The 24,569-nt window shown below is 37.2% G+C and overlaps 1 protein-coding gene across 5 annotated transcripts in view; it reads left to right on the top strand.

Moving 5' to 3' along the window:
• Nucleotides 1-15,396: 15,396 nt before the first annotated feature.
• The window catches only part of LOC145991185 (sphingomyelin phosphodiesterase), a 176,469-nt gene continuing 167,296 nt past the window's right edge, over nt 15,397-24,569 (top strand). For all 5 annotated transcript variants that reach the window (XM_083127061.1, XM_083127060.1, XM_083127059.1 and 2 more), the window contains exon 1: nt 15,397-15,608. The gene's annotated coding sequence lies outside the window, so the exon portion shown is untranslated. The remainder of the gene's footprint in view (nt 15,609-24,569) is intronic.

The raw sequence follows: 24,569 nt of genomic DNA, 5'->3' as shown, positions 1-24,569 counted from the left end.
CCATGAATGCAACCACACCTCCAGGCCTGAACAAGGCCACCCAGTAATGCCCCTCATCCCCTATCCTCACCCTCACCACCACCTTTTCCCAACCAACCCCCCCCCCCCCACACACACCACTCACAGTTTTCGACAAGCCAGGCGAAAGAACCATTTTTTTTGTGGTACTGTCAACCCTTTTTTTTTCTTTGGGACCTGGCAACACTGCAGGTCATGCTTACTCTTCCCTCTAGTCACTTAGTTATACAACGTCTCTCTACTCCTGAAGATGTGATACACCATCACGAAAATTTGAATTTTTTCTTTGTCCGGTGAGTGTTTCGTCTCTCCTCTCACTTTTTATTTAGCCCTTGTGGCCCTCCTTCCTTTTATCCTATATTTTTATATTGTCATGTTAACTATTAAGCAACTATATTTAGAAAATAATGTTATAGCCAGAGCTGCTGGATTGAGTAATGTTGATGTACAGTGCAAATAACTGTAAATATTACTAAACTTGTTTTTTTACAATTGTCTTTGTATATGTTAAAAATGATCAGATAAATTAAGGACTTGTTGTTCACACCCGATACTGATTATGCACGGACATTGACATATATTGTTTCGTTGATGAAATTGGTGATAATTTTTATATTGGGTCAACCCTTGTATCTTGTTAACTGATTCAAATATCACATAATTGTGGTAGGTGTTTGGAAGTCACATATTCAGTATAAAATACAGGTTTTATTTATACGTGGCTTATTGAATTCTTTCTACAACCAACGTTTCGGGTTCATCGTCGGATCCTTCTTCAGGGTTATCCAGTGGTCACATTAATAAGTCACTGTCTTTTAAAGTGCTGCAGGTGGTGCACAGTAATGTGTGTGGTTAATGCAAGACAGCTGACGACTGCAAGGTAGTTTTTAATCAAGTGACTTTTATCCTTTTAGCCATATTTCCCTCAGTTTTTAACTTTTTTACCTTTTCAATGTGACTTCATTGGACTGACAACCCTGAAGAAGGATTCGGCGACCAAGGACATATTAATTTTTGGGGGGGAGTGGTCAGGGGCGCCGACTTGTCAAAATTATTGTGGGGCTCTGATCACTGAAATAAATTAATGAATGACTCACTCTCAGTGTTCAAAATCTCATAAAAGCTAAGGGTTTGCGGGGTTCTGAAAAGTCGGGACCGGGACCTGGATCGGGAAAAAATTTCCCGTCCCGATCCTGACTTTTCGGGATCCCGAGCAGAAATACCGAATGCTCATTTTAAAATGTTCTTATTTCTCGATGTTTTCTGCATTGTAAATTTCTGGAACTTATCGCAAATTGTTAGTTTTTAATCCATAAATCACTTAACGTTAAAATGACGTGTAGAATTCGAGATTTTCAGAGCTTTGGGAAATTTCGAACATTTCCCGTCCCGAAAAATTTTCCCGTCTTTATCCCGTCCCGACCAAAAGAATTCTTTCCCGCACACCTCAAATAAAAGCCCATGAATTCCTCAAAGATATCAATTTTTTATTCACAGTTCGAATGCAGAATATTAATGTCACAAGTTTCGTCAACCATAATAGCAAAATATTCCCGACTTTTAATATCTGCTACCATGGAGCGCAAAACAGATCTCCCTAATATATCAATGATCTCGTTCTGAATGTCATGTGAGAGCCATTTGTAACCCGAATGTCCCATCCACTGCCCTAGCTCATGGACATCGTTTTTTGAAACTCATTTTAGTAAAAAATGTAACAATACTCATAATTACATACTTAGTATATAGTAATAAGTCATGTGTTTTGCTGTCTCTGGTCATAGCCCCCCCCCCCCCTCCAAAGTTGATGGTCTAGAACATTTCAAATGTGTATTTAAAGTTAAGTTCATGTGGCACAATTCAGAGTAAACTTTACAAGAGAAGCAAAATATTACATTAGATCCTCTTAACCAAAATTATTTGGGGGCTCTGCCCCACATCGTTAACATTGGGGGGGCTTGAGCCCTATCAAGCCCCATGGGAGTGGTACATTTATATTATTATTATCAGGGTCATCATTAATATTGTTATTATATCTGAGACACTTGGTTCGGATCCATTCAGATATATTTCTAGTTGCATGCCTGTTGGCGACAGACCCGAAACGTTGGTTGTAAAAAGAACCTTATAAGCATTTTATCTTGAATATTGTTGACAAGAATTACGTCTCACGTATTTATCTCTTTATGTACAACATTTATTTACACTTATACCCTTCGCTATATATACATATTTTCGTAACAAATCCAATATCAACTGCTCCTGGTTGCCTTTTGCCCCATAACACAGAGAACTGCACTTATCAAGAATTCACTCTGCCCCCCCAGTTTATCAGGCAGAGTTCCCTACACATAGCTACGGTGCTTACACTCTGTGTGTATTGCTGCATCCAAAAAACTGTCAATCCATTGAGGGACGGCCACTTTCTGCAATCTGTGAGCCTGAAAATCTGAAAGCATAAGAGAGATCGTAACAAGTCGGAACCGGTATTTATACACCCCCAAATCATCGGGGCAAGGTCCTGTTATTACTTTTCAAGCAGGGAAGCTGTTGAGAGAACCCAACCATTGGCTTCCTCGACAACCGGGCAAAAAGCAACCTAAGCCAGAGCATGTACAAAGAAATACACATTTACATACATACTTTCCAATTTCCAGCTGTGTGCGTAAAAACCACACCGCAATATTAGCAACTGAGATGTTATGCTAACACTTTAAGAAATCACTTGAACTTGGAAGTCACAGTGCCTTGAATATAGAATAGAATAGAAAAGTATTTTTATTTACTACAGAGCAAGGTTTAGAATATGTAAAGCAATTGAAGGTGTCCTCTGTTCAGTTTTCTTCTTTCAGTTTCTAAACTGTAAAATTGTTTCTTCTGTCTTTGTGGCTTGAATTTATTGAATACTTGGCATGTGATCTCCTCATTGAAGGTTCTCGGTTCCAGTCCCAGCTGGGACATGGCTGTTCCTGGCAGCTTTCCTTTTCGTCAGTTTAAGCTAAACGTTATTCATTATCATTGCAATTAATCTAATGAGGTACATAAAGAAAAAAAAGGATTCAAAGTACATGTGAAGTTCAGTACTGTTAAAAATCTGTGATACATTTACTACAATGGATTATTGTTATTGCTAGGACAATAATATTGTGATATTATGCTACTTATGTATGTTCCAAAACTCTAATAAAAGCACCCAGTGGTTATGGTATTCGTAAAATAATTTATTTTGTCCCTTTTGATGCTATGCAGTTAGAATGCATTAATTGGAATAGTTTCTCATGGGAAAAATTTTCACAATGCAAATGGTATTCTACATTTATCACTTACCCCATTGTTTGACTAGTGTCTGGAATTAATGTATATACAAAGATTCGTGAGTGCAGCTCTAATTTTTTAAAATAACCCTTCATTGCAGCCTGCATATTTCATAAACTTCACAGAGTTCGACCACCGAACCGTTTAAGTAAAATTGAAGCAATCAAAGAGTTTTTTAACATACTTAGTCTTGCCTTTCAAATTAGCAATGTCACAGCAGCTCTGGCTAAAAATGAAAATGGACCAAAGTAATTTACAAACCAATGGTTTCTTTTGAATGTTCATTGGTGAATGTGAAAAATTGTATTTGTTGAACTGTTTGTTTTACATGTAATATATTTAATGTGAATAAAGGCAAGAAATAACATTGAAACTGTGATAAATTTGTCACTACTATCATATTGATCATGTAAAATAATGTAAAGTGTTAAATTATAAAGTGCCCATCCTGTGAAGTGAACAAAATAGGTCAGTATGATCATAGGAATGTGAAACATTCAATACGAGGTAAGTTGAAAAGTGAAAAGAACTTTACGCAGTTGTTATGACGTAACCGTTTATGATAGGAAATAAAACAAAGGTGTCAATATCCAAAACAGCTCTGGAAATTTTACTTGCATGACTCAAATTACAAATATTCAGTATGAGCCTGTCACATGTAATTGTTATGTCCTAATATTAATGACATAAACAGAAATAAACATCTCAAGATTGGAACTTCATAATTAAATATATTCAAACTTGTAACAAGGTGGATTACATGATTAAAACTTAAATCATCCATAAGACATATAAACAAGATGCATAATCGTTGCTATGCACAGACTATGTACATTGGCCATAACTGCTAGTTCACCACATACAATAATGTATTTTATAATATATATCAATCTTCTCCCCTTCAAGAGAAAACAAACTTATGAGGGGTAAAACACTCTTGGCCTTTTTACTCTTTCAGATTTCCTTCTTACAAAATCACTTCCTCCCTTCGAAGACAAACTTGTTCCTGGACCAAGTCTGCTCGCTTCCTTCGAATATGATCTACTTTCTTGCTTCGGAGACGAAGTGTGAGCATTGTGTTCTTCACTGTCGCTTAGTTCCTGCCGATGCATTTCATTTTTAATCGGAGGATATAAATATGCTTGATATGCACTATCGTCATATTCCTTGGGTATTTCTGACTGATTTGAATCTCCTCCTGTTTCATGAAGAATCTTTAAAAATGAATAGTGTACACTTCTGTATCTGCCACTTTCTACATCTCTTACTTTATATACAGCAAAACTGCATCTTTCAATAATCTCTCCTTTCCGATATATCTTTCTTTCAGGGCAGTAATAATATACTTTACTTGCAATTGAAAATTTCTCACATTCATAATGAACATTTTTAGTGTCATCTTTAATGATTATATTACTTGCAGTGTTGTAAGAAAACATTAATGAACTTGGAGATGTTCCAGTTGATGGCAATGAAGTGTTGTTATGCCAGTGTATTACTGTACGCAGTAGTGATTCTACTTCAGTATTTAATTTTCTAACATCCCCTTTTGGAAAATCTCCTATGAGGGTTAGATACCTTTTCACGGTATTGACTGTTCTCTCAGCCAACCCGTTTCCCGAAGGTTTATATGGGCAGGAATGCTTTAGTTCAATACTCAACCTTTGGCAGAACATCTTAAATTGTTCACTTGCAAAGGGTTGTCCATTATCTGAGACTAACTCTTTTGGAGAACCAAGTATGTAAAATTGGCTTTTTAAATGTCTAATTGCTTCCTGAGCCGTTAAATTAGAACATTGCCAAACATTCAAAAATTTCGTGTGAGCATCAACACACAACAGGAATAAATAACCTTTGAAATAGAAATGATCGACATGTACACGTTCCATAGGTTGTGATGTCGGTGTCCATGATATAAATTGTCCTTTTGCTGGAGCTCTTGCATTCGTCTGACAAGCATCACATTTTGTAACAAAACTTTCAATGTCAGAATTCATTTTTGGCCACCAAACTAAATCTCTGCAAATCTGTTTTAATCTCACTACGCCACTGTGAAGGCCATGAATTTGAGTCAGAAACTTGCATCGCAGTGTCTCTGGCAATATAATTCTATTTCCCCACATCAACAATCCCTCTTCTGTTGACAGTTCCAGACGTTTCTTCCATAAAGCTATTGCTTCCTCATTCATATGTGGATCAATTCCTCTTGGCCAACCATTCTTAACGTAAATTGTTATTTTAGACAACAATTCATCGCTTTTTGTATGCTCCTTGATCTCAGATATGCGTAACGGTTGTAACTTTTGTTCTAGATCTGCATACGCTGTTAAAACAAAATCTGATTGCAATTCTTCAGGTAGTGGTAATCTTGACAAAGCGTCTGCTATTGGAACCTTCTTAGAATACACTATTTCGTAATTCAGAGATGCCATGAATATTTTCCATCTCTGCCAACGTGCATTGTGTTGCATTGGCACTGGTGTATTCGAATCAAGCAATGATTTCGCAGTCGTTGAATCAGTGTATATTGTAAATTTTTGACCTGCCAGATATAAATAAAAATGTTTCACAGACGAAACAATGGCTAATGCCTCTCTTTCTCCCTGACAGTAATTCCTCTGAGCAGGTGAAAGTGTAGCTGAAAAACATGCCACTGTTCGATGTTCGCCATTTATCTTGTGCCCTAATCGTCTTCCAACACCGTAGCAAGAACTATCCGTTTCTAGGATTATTTCTTTTGAAGGATCGAAAGGAATTATAGCAGGTGTCTGAACAATCTTATCTTTAACAGCCTTAAATTCCGATACACATTGATTAGACCACAACCATTTTTCGCCTTTCCTCAGAAGTCGATATAGGTGTGGTATTGTAGATGACAAGTTGTGTAGAAAACGGCTTTGAAATGCAACCATCCCTAAAAAACTTTGTAGTTGAACCTTATCCTTTGGCTCTGGACTTTCTAAAATAGCACGCACATGCTTTTCAGTTGGTGTGATTCCATTTGCCGTGAAACGTCTTCCTAAGAAAATCACTTCTTGCACTAGGAATTCAGATTTACTTAAATTGACTTTAACATTATAATCTTTGAAGCGTTCCAGAACTTGTTTTGTTCTTAGGAAACATTCTTGTAGACTATCTCCAGAAATGATAACATCATCAATAAATGCTGCAACTCTTTCCAATCCTGTTAAAATTGAATCAATTACCTGTTGGAAAAGCTGAGACGAAACATTTGTACCAAATGGTAAACGTTGCATTCTATACAAGTGAGAATCATAATTTAAACATAATATGTTTTGTGAGTCTGGATGCAAACTAACTTGTAAAAATGCTGAACGTAAATCAAGCCTGGTGTAGTACTTTCCTATTTTAACTTTTTGTAAAATATCAGGAAAATCTGGTAGAGGATACACTAAACCATCGGTTTGAAAATTGACCGTCTTCGAGTAGTCTACACAGACACGTATAGAATTATTTGATTTCTTAACTGGCACAATAGGACTAGCCCATTCTGAATGTTCTATAGGAGCTATAATATTCTGCTTACACATATTATCTATTTCTTGTTTTATTTGATCTCGTAATGAATACGCTATTCTGTACGCTTTCCTGAACACAGGCCTAGCATTCTTCTGTAAAGGTATTGATACCTTGAAATCTTTAATGGGTGTACTAATATCCTCATTAAACAATTCTGCAAAAGATGTCAGTAATTGTGAACGACAGTCTTCAATGTTCATTTGTTTTACATTACTTGAATTATGTACGTCGGCTTTACGTTTGTTCATAATCATGGCTTTGCTATTTTGCCCTTGCACATTTGATGTTCGTGAACATTCACCTATATCATCAATCCTTTGCTGATGTACCTTTGGAGTATCAATTATGCTTGAACGCTGATTTTTCGAACAAGCATCTGGTAGCGAATCTTTTGATTCAAGACCTAAGCATTCATGTGTAGAATCTTCCTTTTGAACATAATAAGTTTCAGGAAACTCATTTAGAAGTTTGCTGCGCCAATCACCAAATAATATGTTCATTCCAACTCTACCAATTAATATATTTGTATTGATATTATCGCCAACAACAAAAGGCATCATGTACATTTTGCCATGATAGTAAAGTTTTAAGCTTAATTGGCCTAATAAACACAATCTTTCACCTGATATCGAAGTATATGAATTTAATAACGGACTCAGTGTGAAGTTGCCCATAATATTAGTTAACAAATTGTTTGAAATGAAATTAGCAAAACTACCAGAATCGACAATAGCTTCTAACGATTGGTCTTGTATTATAATATCTATGTACAAAGGTAAACGTTCATTTCGCAATGAAATCTGATCAGCTGCGTGTTGTAAGTTAGAAATAGATTCGTTTGTTTTTTTATTGTACATTTGTTGCGTGTTTGTAGTTAAGAAGGTATATACACTATCTTCTTGCACAGGGAATAAGCTATGTTGAGAATTGTATTCTCCATAACCATTAGCTTTGGTATCCAAATTACTGTTCCTCATTTCACAATTTTCTTTATACATACTAGATAAATTGACGGCAGGTTCCTTGCATTGTTTATTTCTATCGAAACATGCAGCCAAGAAATGCCCTTTCTTCTTACAAAAACTGCAAATAGCATTGAATGCAGGACAGTTCTCTTTGAATGTACAACCTAACCTTGCACAGCGTTTACATTTTATATCATTTGCCTGATTTTGCCGTGATACAAATTTTTGGCTAAATTCAGTATGGGGTTTAGATTGTGTCTTGCCTTTGGATGCATTATTTGTTCCGAATCTTGATTCTCTTGTATCTTGTTGATTCTTTGAAAAATGAGCTTTAGCAAACGAATTGTTTGTACCGAATCTACGTGAGCCTTGTATTTGCTTATTTTCACCTACCAAAAATGCATTTTGATTGACTTTATTTTTATTTGTGCGTATTATCTCATGTTGGAGTACTACATCACAAACCTTTTCGAATGTGTTGGGCATGTCTGACAGTAATCTATCTTTTAGTATACTATCGGGTATTCCAAACACAAGTTTTTCTCTAAGACGAGTGTCTAATTCATCTGTTGTAAACTCACAAGTTATTGCAGCAACTTTTAAACGATTTATGTACGATGTAGCTGTCTCACTTTGCTCTTGCTTTATTTGCATAAAAGCGAATCTTTGAATCCATTTATTAACCTGTGGTGCATATATTTTTCGCAGTGTATCAAAGAATTCCTCCAAGGTGCAATCTTGTGGATCCTTTGGACTTAATCTGTGTTCAAGCTCTTGATATGGTAAACTACCGATTACAGAAATAAGAGTAAACACTCGTTTCCTTTCTTGTATATCGTTAGCCTCAACAAAAGCCTTGAATCTTTTAATATACGAATTTATATCCTGGCTTGGGTCATAAGCCTCAAATGCAGGTATAAAACTTATGTGTTTTTCCATACTGGCTCACTTGGACTTAATTACTATAATTCTACTTACAGTAGTAATTATTTATCTTCTTTAATCCTCGTCGCCATTTTGTTATGTCCTAATATTAATGACAAACAGAAATAAACATCTCAAGATTGGAACTTCATAATTAAATATATTCAAACTTGTAACAAGGTGGATTACATGATTAAAACTTAAATCATCCATAAGACATATAAACAAGATGCATAATCGTTGCTATGCACAGACTATGTACATTGGCCATAACTGCTAGTTCACCACATACAATAATGTATTTTATAATATATATCAGTAATGCATCAAACATCTAAGCAATAATCAACCTCTTGCTATACAGAAGACAGTATCAGGTGGCCGTTCAGTGGTATTTCTTTTACACACAGAGCCAGTCCCCGTGGTGGAGTTGTAAGCACATCGCGCTATGATGCCAGGGGTTCTGGGTTCAATCCTGGCCTGGGCATGGATGTTTGTGAGTGGCATAAAGAGCGGAGTAAAATAAAACAAATCAATCAATTACACATAGAGCCAGTGTCTTTGAATTGTTTGTACCAACAGTACATGTTCTTCCGATAGGTGGATTACTACCGAAACGTGTGGAAATGTCTGTGATCAACTCAGGCTTCACTAACTGCAACACACAATACACCTTATGCTGGGCACTCGCCATTTTGCCCCACTAGCAATCTGGGTGGAGCAGTAGCAAAGCTGCATAAGCATGCCAAGCGAGAATAAAACTTTGAGAGTTTTTATTTATATTGATGTATTGTTTTATTTTCTATCATAAATACTTATTCATGGTTGGGAACCACAAAACTTGTAGAGTAGGAATTGTTGCTTTACTGGTGATGTGATTCAAACAAGTGTTCTCGGGTTACCAGCCAGGTTGAATTGGATTTGGCTTCCAACGTTTCGAGGGCATTCATTGCTCTCATCTTCAGGGAATGTAGAAATGGAAACCAGTGTAGGTTAATATACATTATGCAGATGGCACCCTCGGACATAGTGTGTACAGAAAACCCACCCACACTGACCTGTACCTAGCTTCCGTCACAAAGCACAACGCCTCGCCGTTCTGAACACACTAGCCCACAGGGCAGTAACCGTTTCTGACCAGGAGAATCTACATCAGAATTCACCCACCTCAGAACCAGTCTACAGCAGAATGGATACCACATGAGAGATATGAACAGGGCCATCAACAAGGCAGTTTCATTTCAGCAGAGACCAAGCACGGATAACAGTGTGGCCCTTAGTAGGGCTGGGCCAATTCTTCACAACCAAGAGAAGCCGAACATGAGGATGAGGCCCTTACAAGGACCGATACTGCACCGCACAGCCCCTCTACCAGCAGCAACACAGGACAAGAACACCCTATTGTAACAGTTTAGCCATTCGTAGGACACACCTCCGGAAAGTTAAGCAGAATTCTAGCCAGGCACGGGGTGAAGACAATTCAGAGACTGCCACTGAAAACCAAGGCCCTACTCCGTTCAGTGAAAGATGACCTGGAACTCCGTATTCCAGGAGTATACCGAATACCCTGTGAGGGTGGGACACCATACATAGGCCAAACGGGATGCACCATTGAGCAGCGGCGGAATGAACATCAACGTAATATCTGATTATTCCAACCGGAAAAGTCGGGACTTGCTGAACACAGCATCACCGAGAGAGACAGGATTTTATTTGCAGACACCAAAATAATAGCCAAATGTGCCGGTTACTGTGACCGACGGGTAAAGGAAACCATAGCCATATCACGGGAAACCACCAATCTCAACAGGGACGTTGGGACTCCAGCTCAGTCACGCCTGGAACCAACTTCTCCGTAGAAACAAGACACCACCAATGGGGTGTACATTTGGGGATGTTAAGTGCATATTTTGGACCGTTTTTAAAATGTTCGCCCTAATTCAATTTGTTCATAGGGGTTTCCAGAGATTAACCCCTTCTCCTTCACGTAACATTTCAGAAAAAAAATATGTCAAATGCAGGAAAAGATGGAAAATAGATTTTTGTGATAATGTTAACATTTCAGTATAACGTTTTGAATATTGCTTTCCAAAAATGTTCAGTACTTGATTTGATCAATCGTTAGAGAACACACAAAAGATGACATTGACAAATACAAAACTTAAAGATATGATATTACCAGGAATCATTTCATGCAATTCTTAATCTACGTAGTTATTAAGAAATTAAGAACATTTGCGCAATATTTTTTTAACTGTATTTGTATGGTTCTCATCGTAGGTATAACTCTGAGTACATCGGGAGGGGGGGGGGGTGCATAATTAATCGATGAAATGTCAGTGCATGGATGCGTGTGTGCTTGCCTGTCTGAAGTAATAGTAATAACAGATATAATATGACTTGAATAAACTATGAAACTGCAAGCGAAGCGAGCAAGAAAATTTTTAGAACTATATCTTTGCAAACTAATTATGAATATTATTAATTAAACATGGTGACAGCATCCCACGATGGTTAATCTTTACAATCTTGCTTTGCTCGTTCGGCATCCTCTTTACCTCAGCACATGCCCCCTGCCCCCTCCTGCTCTAGCTTCAGTTAGAAAATATAACTTTAATAGTTCTATGACTCTAGTGACTTCTAAATTCTGCTGGTATTTTCAAATCTCTGCTTAAACAATGATTCACAAACTGAAAGAAAGTAATGAAACACACTATATATTTATAGCTTGGCCTTGAAGACTTTAAAATATAGTGGGAAGTTGGGATGCATGTTTAATAGATACCTGGTATTGCTTTTGAACGAAATCTGTCAAGTAATTTCATATTATAGTCTCATACCCTTACAAAACTTTGGAATATACACTTGGTGCTATTGAGAGTGTATCTTTCAAATACTGAACAGACTCAAGGGAATTAGGAGTTATGTGACTGTTTGCCTTAAAAGAAAACTAAATAACATGTGAAAATAAACGCATGTCATGTTAACTGCAAAGGGAATGCAAGGAACTTTCACTTCTAAATTGAGGTAATGCTTTATTTTCAATTATTTAAAAAATTTAATAGCATTTCTTTCACTTTCCAACACAAAGACCACACACAATGAACCAAACAAATTTTTTCTCTCCACGTTTTCCAGCAGGCTGTGGCAAGTACCGTCGTGCCCTCACTGGTGCGTTTATGGCCAGATGTAAATTTGGGACTTAATGTAAATTAAATTTATTATGTTTAATTTATTATACTTTCTTAGCTTCCTCTGAAAAGTTGGGAAATATTAAATATGCTATTATGTCAGAGAACCGACTAGATAAAAAGAGGAAGACAATTCTTTTCTAAATCTATATCTTTGCAAACTGACAATAACTTTTATTTCGTAGGGTGCAGTAATTTCATAGGGCACCACGACGTTGAGGCTTTTCTATTTTTGTCTGTTTTGCTTGTTCAGCACTCCATTTGTCCTTAGCGCCTGCATGGACCCTCTTCCTTTTACAACTCTCTTTCTAATATATAATTTCTTTTACAAAGGTTAGAACTCTTAGAGCCACATAAAATGGTCACATATATCAACTATAAACGTGAATGAATCATTTTCTCTACCTTCTTCGGCTAGTTTTGCAGTAAAGTTTAAGACGGTGTTACACTAAGCAGAACAACAACACACGGACTGATTGATTGATTTGGTGTTTTAAGTCCACTTTATACACAGTAAGGCTAATCGGGACTGGACCTACAGTTTAGAGTGGGATCCGAACCACTATGTGACTCCACTGGGTATCGAACTCAAGACCCCTTGTTTACAAGGCAACGACGCTACCACTACAACATCGGGGAGGCACAATACACGAACTGAGATGCTACACTGAGGCATTTGACTGTCCTCTTCTCTACCACTCCAAAATAATCCATATCGCCCAAGTTACAGAAAAATAGTGTTGCTAACCATAGCAACAGAATTCACTACAAGGAGTCAAACCTGTATCTTTCAATTTGTTCCCTTACTTTTATCGTACATTTTTCACATGAAAGAATCGAAAGGAGAATGCAATTAAATGTAAATTTCATTGACTCGGGAGGGTTGAATTTACAAATCTGTAACGTATTTAAGAAATATTTATTTAGGTATTCAAACGCTGAACTGTCAACACTGTATGGTATGTGCTCCCTGGAAGGAGGACAAGAGGTCAATTTGACATTTTCCAGATGGGAATGTCTCTTCCCTAGAGCTGACCGAAGCCTTGTCAATGGAGCTAGTGTTTCCAGGAAATGGCCATGCTGCACATTCCACCCTCCTTCCTTGACACTCTGGTTTTAGTTGATCGAAAGGTCCATTGGACTATGCTTCTTTTAGAGCTACAAATGGTTCCTATCTGTTAATGTTGAAGTATTGTCATTCTATTGTTGATATAAAAATCCATATTTAGACCCCCTACAAGGGGGGGGGGGTGTTAGGGGTGGGTGGATAAATCACTGGTGTTGAGATACTCGGTCGAAGCTCTTCGAATGTCTACAACAGCAACAAACCGAGTCCCTTTCAGCTGCAATTTCAATTTCTGGAGGAGACAGGAGAATAGGGAGAATTATCAAGCAGAACAATCCCTTGGAGGCCAAAACTGATGGACAAACACAGACCGGTGACTTTGTACATTGTAAATCAAAAGGGACCATGTACCCTGTTGGTATTGTAGACGTGCCCGTCTAAATTGTGCCCATAGATGCTTCAAAACCTCAAGGTAGAACTCCCCTGCTACTATTGGGAACAAGTTCTCTATTAATTAATGATAGCTATTGAGTCGAAGAACATGATGAGCATTGTCTTGATATCTTGGCTCTTCCACACCAAACTGGTACTTTGTTAACAGCTCATACGGAACATTTTGTCAGCAGTCACGATAGCTTTCAGGAAATTGGAATATCTATCCGCAGCCCTAATCAGGTCTCCGAAATGTTGAACCCTTTAGTTTTTCTGTTTATTTCCAGCATGGTGTCCCTTGTGTTACTGTTACTTTTAAGAGGATCCATTCCCAACGTTCAAATTTACCAGCAAGAGAGAGAAAACATCAGGTTAATTGGAGAAGGGGTGCAAATCATGCAATATGTAAATGCACTACAACATCAGTCTGCAAAATTATGGGAGACACTGTGTGTATTTTGCAGACTAACAAAGTTGGATACTAAATTTATAAAAAAAAAAACAGTTATATTTTTTTTAGTAAAATCTAGTGTACATAATGAAATAATGCATTTTGAACATCGGCATTATTTTTGTAGTGGTGGTCAGACTTTGACACAATATTCAATAGTACAATGATTATTTTATTGCCAATCGGTCGGTTGATGTCATTGTATCTTAGGAGAGATTTCTACTGAAGCCACTACAAGAATGGAACCTGACGAAACCATTTTTTTTCTATTTCTTAAATTTAATGTTCTGAAATGCACATTGAATTTATTTTGTTATTAACTTTTATACACCTCATTCAAGAAAAATCTTTGAAAGTAAGGAGAAAATTGTAGTCGTAAAGTTTACATTTTGTAATGTCTTCCATCAAAATCTTATTTTTAGAACTTTGAAAGTTCATGGATCTATTTAGTACTTGAATGATTGATTGATTTAGTTTATTTTACTTCGCGTTTTGTGCCTCTTGGCTAATTTGCGAAGATGGGGATGAGTGATGAAATTGATGAATGGACATTCACAAACAAACAAGGCCGAGCAGGATTAGAACCCGGGACCCTTAGCGTCGCAGCTCGATGTGATAACCACTCGGCCACAGGGTCAGGGAGTACTTGAATGAAATGGTAGTGTATGATAATGTGATCTTTTGATCTGGTTCATGCGTTTTACAATCAATTTTCCAATACAGTTTTTACTTTCATATTCTGGTGGAATCTGTGCTCAAAGAAAGAGGGATGCATGCCTTTGGGTTCGCTGGGAGATGCTCCTATGGTTTAACATGTTGACAAGAAGTCAGTGGGGGGATGCTTTCCAAAAATTTTCTTAGGTTGAGAATACGAACCCCACCCCTCACTTCAACACTGTTATTATTATTAATATTTTAAGTTCAATTTATTCATCTACTTTGGAAGTTTTGAACTCACGTTACTGATTATTTACTTTTTAAGTGATATTGGTAATTTCTCCCATGAAAAAATTACAATGGTTGAACCAGTGAAGTTGGTTCAACGTTGCACTTGAAAATGAGAAAATTATGACAGGACAGTTGGCCCACTTTTTTTTTTTTTTTTTTTTTTTGTCGCAAAGACCCAAACTTTCTACCGATTTCCTGCCATAAAATATTCCTTCCGAGCTAAATTGGGAAGGATAAAGTAAAAATTAAAAGATGAAGAAGGGAGCATGGTTTTCTAAAAAGCTTGTCTGTAGTTGGTATTCCCTTTTGTTTGAAAAGTGGAAATAAGATCTCTTCAAAATATCTGCCTTTGAATTTATTTTCTCTCCCAGACACACGAGTTTTTAGAGTATCCTACTTTTCCCATTATTTCAAACCCCATATTTGAAATAATGGGAACCCCGAAGTTCAAATTGTGCAAGGTTAAGCATAATTATGCTGGGGTTGGTATCACTGGGACATGCTAGCTTCGGCGTTCCGCAGTCTTTTGTTAATAAATACCGACGACTAAACTCACGCGGAAGGTAAAGTGCGTGATGGTTGGCGGACCTACGAAACCAGCTTAGTTTGTGAAGTAGTGTGGAGCTGTCAAGGTTGGATAAGAATTTTTGTGAAACGTAACTTGTGCTTTTATATGAATGTTAATCTTTCGAGTGTGTGTTAGTGAAATGAAGCATTTTCATGCATCCTATTCATATGTGTGACGTTGTCAGAGAAAGGTAAATAATATATTTTTTTCAGTCTTAGCATGATTGCATTCGTGTGTATGTAAACTAGGACAAACCACGTACGATTTACATGTAATGATTTACAGTTATATAGAGTTAGCATTAATAAATTTTAGATCAGTTGGACTCGTATGTATAATTACAATTATCATGATGAATTACGAATAGTGCTGATTATTTGACTTTTAAAAGTTTTATTTTCCTTTTCGAAGTTTGCCGTCTTGATACGGCTTCATGAACTTGGTCTCGACGCACTGTTTGCTGTCTTATGAATTGGTCGGTGGTAAACAGTATAATCCTTCCTATTTATCTTTTTGACTTCTGTGAAAGTTGGATTGTCTTAAGATTGTTCGAGGTCATTGCATTACTACTGTGATAAAAACATTACCTGACATTACTTCCGTGTTAGTGCGATTTCTTCATTAAATGCCGGTTTAGAGAAACAGCTGTCATTGAACTAGTTGATGATATCCGTGACGTTGAACAATATATTTAATACGGGTGTATAATTGTTACAAATTCAAAGATTTCTGAAGTTTCCCTGTTAGATTCTCAAGATATCTCGTTTATGTGAAGAAATATATTTAATATTACCGTAAGGAATTTCATGTGGAATTACGGAATCCAATCGATGCAAACAAATGTTCTTATTTGAACAACAAAGTTTATACATAATTAACGGTACTCATTGAAAAGACGATATAGCCAACTTGAAGGTTCATTATTACTACACTGATGAAATTAATTGAGGTCACATTACTCTTGCAGTTTTTACTAGTGCATTACAGTGGCGAGTCGTGTTTTTTTTTTAGGTGTAGGAAGAAGTTATGGTAAGAATTTACAACACCGGACCCCTCCCCGATTTTTGTAATATTTCAAAGCAGGGTGCTAGGTGCCAACGAAGATCAAACTGTGCTAGGTTTAGTACCATTTTGCTGGGGTTGGCATCATTGATTGAGGAAACCCTCGACGCTTCCTCGCTGGATGCTTTAAAAACGCAACCTCCCCCCTTTCCACTCCCCACCCCTCTGTTTGTAGTGATACCAGCGAGGTTCCTTAGGCGGGGCAGCAAAGCATGTGTGTCCACTGTTTTTGTGTTGCAGCTGGAGTGAGTGACAGCAGTCAACTCTTGACAGTAGCTAACCTAGTCAATTGTATGTACATTGAGCTCATAAATTTATAACGTGCATTATTATTAAACTCCTAAAAAGTAGAGAACATGGAAGGAAGTATAAATGAACTGTAGGAAGTTCTTCACTTCACTTCACCCCTGGTCCATTAAATATACTCTAACACCCACCCCCTCTTGTACTTGCAAGGCTAGTTGGGTTATTCTTTCATTTCCCACATGCAGTAAAATTTTCAGCCCATTCAAGCTTTATATGATAATTGTTAATAAGTTTTGAGGGGGTGTCAGGTCATAGAATCATATAAATAATAATTATTATGTTTATGATTGTTATTATACAATAACAACTATTATAAACTCATAAAAAGAAGCATTGCATTCCAAATTTGTTTATTATAATCTTGGGGTGTCTTCTACATGATCCATCAGATGAGCTAGCACAAGTGCACATCTGTTATTTTTTTGCTTTTCATACAGTTAGTGTACTGAAATGCAGTTATTCTATTTTAGTAACTTTTACAAAACTCATTCAACAAAAACGTTTTAAAAGTTAGGGGTAAATTTTAGTAATAAAAGTTACGTTGTCTGACCTCTCACATAAATCTCATTGTTTTGAAATTTTGAAAACTGTGGAAACATTTGTTCATTGGATTAAATCGTAGAGTATGAAAAACATAACCTGATTCCTTTATTTTACTCAATTTTTCAATCGAACGCAGTTTTTACTTTGGTTATTCTATTTCCATATCTATTATCTAACTGAACTTTATTTCTGTTACTAGCGGAAAAATTAAGTCTTTCTGCTTTTTTTTTTTTTTTTGTAACTTTAAATGATTGGTGCCAATTTGTAAGAACTGGGGGGAGCTTGATGGTCAGTTTTGACTCCCTCTCCAAATGCCCATGCAGAAATCACCCCATAAACTGTGCACATCATCATCTCAATTGCCAAGTCTTGTTCTCTTCATTTTAAAAGAAGGAAGTAAGAATTGACAAACCTTGTGTGTTAGTCAAGGTGGTTTGAGACAGGGATATTTAAAGACATGAACAGCAAGAAATGGGTTCTGAACTACTGAATATTATTATGCTATTCTCTACTTTATTAGGGCCTCACCGATGGTGTAGTGGTAACGTTGTCACCTTGTAATGAAGGGGTCCCGGGCAGGGGTGCCGACTTGTCAGAATTATTGGGGGAGCTCTGATCACTGAAATAAATTAATGAATGATTCACTCCCTCCCTTTTTTAAGTTTTGGCCTCAGTGTTCGGAATCTCGTAAAAGCCCAAAAATTCCTCAAAAATATTAAAATTGTCATTTACAGTTCGAATGCAAAATCTCAATTGTTCATGAATGGATACGTCACAAGTTTCGTCAACCATAATAGCAAAGTATTTCAGACTTTTAATATCTGCTACCACGGAGCGCAAAGCAGATATATCATTGATATCGTTCTGAATGTCATGTGAGAGCTATTTGTAGCCCAAACATCCCATTCACTCTCCTAGTTCATGCACATCTTCTTTTGAAACTCTTTTTAGTAAAAATGTTAACAATACTCATAATTATATACTTAGTATATAGTATATTTGCTGCCTCTGGTCATAGACCCCCCCGAAAGTTGATTGTTTAGCGGTCTCAGCCCCCAAAGTTGATGGTCTAGAACATTCCAAATGTGTATTTAAAGTTAAGTTCATGTGGCACAATTCATAGTAAACTTTACAAGAGAAGCAAAATAATACATTAGATTATCTTAACCAAAATTATTTTGGGGGCTCTGCCCCCACATCATTAACATTGGGGGGAGCTTTAACCCCCCCAAGCCCCATGGAGTTGGTGCCTATGGTCCCGGGTCCGATACTCGATGGAGGCACATAGTGGTTTGGATCTTACTTTAAGCTGTAGGTCCAGTCCCGATTAATCTGTCTGTGCATAAGGTGGACTTAAAGCAGCAACTCTATTCTGCTTACTTCATTGGGGATTTCATTGTGCATATGCTATGAAATTACTTGTTTATCCAGAATTTGAAAGGGTGGTGGCTGTAAAGCTAAATTTATTGCAAATGACCATAAAATGGGTCTTTGTGAAAAATTTTGTGGACAGTGTTGAGGAAATTTTGCAAGGGTGTTAGGCTGTGTGTGGATAAATCACTGTATCATTGATACAATGAAAGCTTCACTGCCTTTGAAGCACCACACTCAAGAGCATAGCAAGATTGTGGGTTTGAGTGGCACTCCCCCCTCCAAATGTCTGTGAATTAGTAGTTAAAATAATGCATGTAAAATTAACCTTGTTTGTCCACTTTTCCTTCTTTTTTTGTTGTTGTTTGTTTTCATATTCACAATATTTCTTACCCACAGAAGGAGTAAGAGATTATGGAATTACATCTTTACATAACACAAGAATACAGTAAACTAACTGTTAGCCTACTTAATCCCGGTTATCCTGTACTTAGAGTTGAAGAATTTTTAAAACAAATGGTGAGCTGCAAATATTTTTGGTAGATTTGAAAAATGAACTGCTAAAGTGTAAGAAATCTTAACCTTGAATACAAATTTCGATAGTTTTGTTCGCTCACAATGTAATTTGGCATAAAGAAGGCTCTTGCTGTAATTTTAGTCTGCAATTTATGAAATACTGATGGAAATAGATAATGTGTCTGTATACTTTGATGACAGTGGGAAAAGCAGATAGTGGAGGGTGGTAGGAGAAGAGGACAAGATTGGAACACCGTGGAAAGAAAGGAATGGTGGAAGACCAAGAAAAAAATGTAGCCAGAGGTAGGAAATGGCGAAGGATGATGACTTTGATGACATTCTAATTGGAGGTTAAAAATGAACCAAATATTACAAAGTAACTAACTTAGTTTTTGAAAGACTTAACTTTTATGGAGTATGAATATATTAGAGAAATCAGTTTTTTTTTAAAACTACGGTATATTTTTTAGGAAATGAACTAGGTGCGTGCAGTATTAGAACAAAATTAAATATCTATGTGGCAATATCAGTACAAGAAAATTCATACAAAACTTGAAAGTCTCGTAGGACTAATAGGATACTACAGTTCATTTGCATGAGATTTGCAGATAGAGTGAATTATCTATACTCTGTCCTGGATATCTTTGGAGTAAGCAAACAGTAACAAGTCTTTGTGCAAGTAGTGACAAGAGACTGCTCCACCAATGAGCATGTGAGAGGGAATGGGATTGCATGGAGGGAAGAAAGGGACTGCAGTTATCAGCCCTAGCAGTAGCGTGTACTGCTTCACTCTGCCCACTCGATTTCTCCCTCTTCTGTGATGCTGTGTGCAGTCTTACTCTGCACATTCCGGTGATAAGAGTATACATGATTTACTATGTAAGGATTCTTCCTGGTCATGGACTCCACACGTTCTACAAGAAAGCTAATAAGTATTCAACATCATAGCCAGACAGTGACGTGCGGTGACGTCGACACTTGGGGTAGCAGTCAGTGGCATGCTCAAGGAGGTGGGGTTGGTGTGGGTCACACCCCTTCCCCCTTTAGGGCCCAGTATTCCTAAAAAAAAGAATGTCAATAACGGGAGAAGATTACAAAATGATGAATGAGTACTAAAAAAGGTACACGTAAACCCCACCCACAGTATTTATGACTGTTAGAGGCCAAGAGTAGTATATTTAAATAAAACACTACTAAAACGAGAGTGAGAGAGAGCCCGAGCACATATTTGTAATTTAATCATTATATATTCCATACTTGAAAAAAAAAAAGAAAGAAAGCATAACATTATTGTCTGCACATAACACGTTCCCATTTCATAAATAATAAAACTACATCCCATATTATACATACATATTGTACAACATGTAAAATGTTGTGTAAATACAGAGAACTGCATAAAATTTTACCCTGAGTTATTTAGAAGATTTACAAAAAAATATATGAGAAACCAATCCCCTATCTGTCCTATATTAGATAGACTGGGGGACCTGAAAGCCTGGGCTTTCAACCATTGCAGCGGGGAGAGGGGGCATGGGAGGTAGAGGTAGAAATCTTCCTTTTTCTTGGGCCGGCCGTTTCTACCTGGAAACTGGTCTGGCGGAAGAAGAGCGAGCTAGGGTATCCAGCCAGCTTTACCCGTGGAGAACACCGATGGACGAGAAGAGCGAGGAAAAAAAGGTGTTGCATATGAGCTGTGGTGGCTTTAACAAGACAATAAATATTGTGATTTGAATATAATTCGAGATGTGAGATTGATTGATCTATCTCTGCTAGACTAGCTACTCCTCAGTGCACGTCACTGTAGCCAGATATCCCAAAAGAGATTGTATTTAAGTACTAAAAGACTTTTGAACTTGATTTCCTGTTTTACCAAATTGAACAACAGTAAGTATAAGCAGTGCTTGAAGTGGATGTGAGTATGCTTGGTCAAGTTCGGGATTAAGCAGGGGGATGCCTGAGCAAATTATCTTAGCTGGGGGGATGCTTTATGAAAAGTTTCTTAACTGCATCCCCTTTGTTCCCCCCATGTGCACTGGCTGTTCCAAGAGATTGTGCTCCTTTGATCAGAGGCGCAGCCACAATTTTTTGTCTTGGGGGCAAGTACCAGGATAAACATACCAATAATAATAACAAAAACGTTAATAATGGCATTATTCTTATTTCTACTACTACTAGTGCTAGTAGTAGTATCAAAGACATTATTATCCTCTTAGGTAAAGGTAAAGTGTTCCCCTGTGCTTAGCACCATGCCATGAAGGAGTATAGGGAGTGTGGGGTAACGTCCCACACTTTCTTGATCCGGTCATGAGTGGGGGTGATGTGATCAGCATCACACCCCTGACTGCCTTTACCCCCCAGGGTTTCCCCCAGGTACCCATGTCATTCGATGCTGGGTGGGTACCGGAGCCGCTTCCAACGTTAGAAAAGTTCCTGGATTTGAACCGGCCGGGGATCGAACCCATGACCTTTAGCATGGTAGTCAGACATGTTACTGACTGGGCCACTGTGGCCATTATCCTCTTAAATTATGCAAAAAGGGGATAGAAGTCAGTGAGTGGAACAAATGATTTGAAATATCCGTCAATTTCACATTAGTTAAAAATGGGAAACAATCACACAAACTGTATTGTTGAATGGCAGAAAGTGAATGATAAATGCATTCCAAAGATAATTCTTTTTGTACATATAACATGTATAACTTTCATGTACAACATATGTTTTACACATATGCAACATGGAGCGACATAAAATAAGAAAACACATATGCAACATGCTAACACTGAATTGTATATATATTCTAAGTTAATTCAATACATATATACAACACATATTATTTAAATACATTACAGAAAACATATACCAAGCGAATCGAGCAAGAACATTTTTAAATCTAACTTTTGCAATTGAAAGCAATATTGATTTAATAGGGTGCAAATAATTCCACTGGACACCATGGCATTCTCTCTTTCACAACTATTTTTCCATTTAGATCATTCAGCACCCATGGCTGACTCTCCCCGCCCCTTACCTACAGCTCTGAACTTGACAAGACTGAGAAAAGCAGGCAATGCGAGTGAAGCAACCAAGAAAATTTTACGAAATGTATTTTTATTTGCATAAAACTTGAAATCGAAGGGGGCAATTGCTTCTCCCCCCCTGTGGGTGCCCTTGGCCGTCAATGTTTGCCCCCAAAAATTGATTTCCATCGAAGGTTTGGGGGGGGGGCAATGCCCTCCCCCCTGTGGTTGCGCCACTGCCTTTGATACTACAGTTATTATACAGTAATCCCTAATGACTAGTTGAAAGTAAGCTGCTGGCGCGGAATTTCTATTGGTGGGAACAAATTACTTCAGGCATCAACAAGCATGTATTCTGGGCTGCGACACTTTTAGCATTCATTCGCATTGATTATTTTCACTTTCGCTGATACTTTATTTTGGATTCTGGTTCCTGATAGCAAATGGATCCATCACCAGCAAGTACCATTGCTATTATATCTGCATTTGGAAAATGTGTTGCTGAACTACTTCTACATCTTTAGACTGGCAGAAGTTACGTCAGATTGGGGCTAGCCTTTCAATTGCCGTGATTTCCAGTAGCGCATTCTGAAAATTTGACCTGGTTTACGCCAGCAATTCGTATTTATTGTATATATTTATTATACACTCCTGATGAAAAGTTTGAAATATTGTTACGTTAGATAATAGGTGATAGACACGGCCTTGGAATTCAACAATACATGGTATCTGTCTGGTGGGTGTTCTTGTCTTTTCACCGACATATGCCATCGTGCCTTTCACCTATTGCCTAATTTAACAATATTGCAAACTTTTTGTGAGGAGTGTATATTCATTAGATAGAAATAAAAGCACCAATGCAGACATGCAAGTACAACAAAAACAGAAGTCCGGCAACTTCAAATTTTCGGGCAATTTCTAAACATATGAAAAATGTTGGTTTGCTGTATACCAGGTAACATGGGAGAATGCGCCGCAGATGATTTCTAGGAATTTTATGGAACAATATTATATTAATACACAGCCTATCAATGAATGGATTAGTTGAATGTGCAGTGAAACTATAAAAAAAAAAAAAAATCAAAGAAAGAGTTTGCATCATTATTGAACATTAATATGTTATGTTGAATTTTCAACCAACGTCAGATTTAATTTTAACAAGAAAACATTAGCAATAATTTGCTAAAGAGCCAGAAATTAAGGAGCTTGCAAAGAATTTGGACAAAGGGAGAGAATATAAGGTGAAGTACCACTGTTTCATAGAGAGAAATGGAAGATGACAAAATTCGAGATAGGACATGTAGTCAAAATCAGTTGACACAGTACTGCATAATAAAATAAAATAATTTTCAATCGAACAAATAAGAAAATTGCCTCAGAAGAATAAGATAGAGGAAGGGAACAACCGCATCGAGGATAGGTGTGGAGTTTATGATTTTGTATCTATTAATATCAATAATAACATGGTTTATGACAATGAGAGACTTGGGAGTATAGTTATCAGGAGAGTTATCCAGGTTCGATACCCTGTGGAGGTACATGGTGGTTCAGATCCCACTTTCAACTGTAGGGTCAGACCCAATTAGCCTAACTGTGCGTAAAAGTGGACTTAAAACACAAATGAGAGAGAGCTCAAAAGTTAGAGCACAGTTACGAGAAACCATTAGAGGTTACAGGTTTCTTTTGAAAAAGGATAATTATATTCAGTGGAGAAATACAATGTGATCTTGTCTTCCTTCCATTGTGGCATACGAGAGTAAACTCTGATATTATCAGTCAATTGTTTCAGATTGTAACCAGTGTGTAACTATGCGTTATAAGATGGAACTTTGATTAGTACAGAATAATGTACAATATACAAAACACATGGATCCATAGAATATTATTTTTGGGATTATTGACCCCCACCCTCATTTTATGGAGATAAAGGTGGAGTGTCTGGATAATTAGCAAAGCTACATGTACCACCCAGTCTAGTTGCATGAAAATCACCTTCGCCCCAAGCCCTCTGAATTCTGTTGGGCATAACTTGACCAAAAACTATGTTAGCCTTGGGCCTCCAGATATATTATAGGGAGATTGATTTCTTAGATTTTAGATTTCCATCACTGGAAATGATTCAGTCAAAGCATGCTCTCTCTTCATCACCAGTTAAATGTGTTGGATTTGTAGCTGAGAGAATACTCAACAGTAACCATGTATTTTAGTGTTCCATGGTACATTAACTTCTGCATTGCTCATTCAGATTTGATGGCAAAGTTTATGGGAGTCGTTTTTCAAAAGAGTATTATAGTATTGTAGCATGGTTGAACCAAGTGGTTGTATTGGGTTTG

Source organism: Lepisma saccharinum, chromosome 8 (genome assembly GCF_977018435.1).
Source record: "Lepisma saccharinum chromosome 8, izLepSacc3.1, whole genome shotgun sequence".
In the NCBI taxonomy this organism is placed as follows: Eukaryota; Metazoa; Arthropoda; class Insecta; order Zygentoma; family Lepismatidae; genus Lepisma; species Lepisma saccharinum.
The sequence above is the reverse complement of the archived record's forward strand: the minus strand, read 5'-3'. Positions and strand labels throughout refer to the sequence as shown.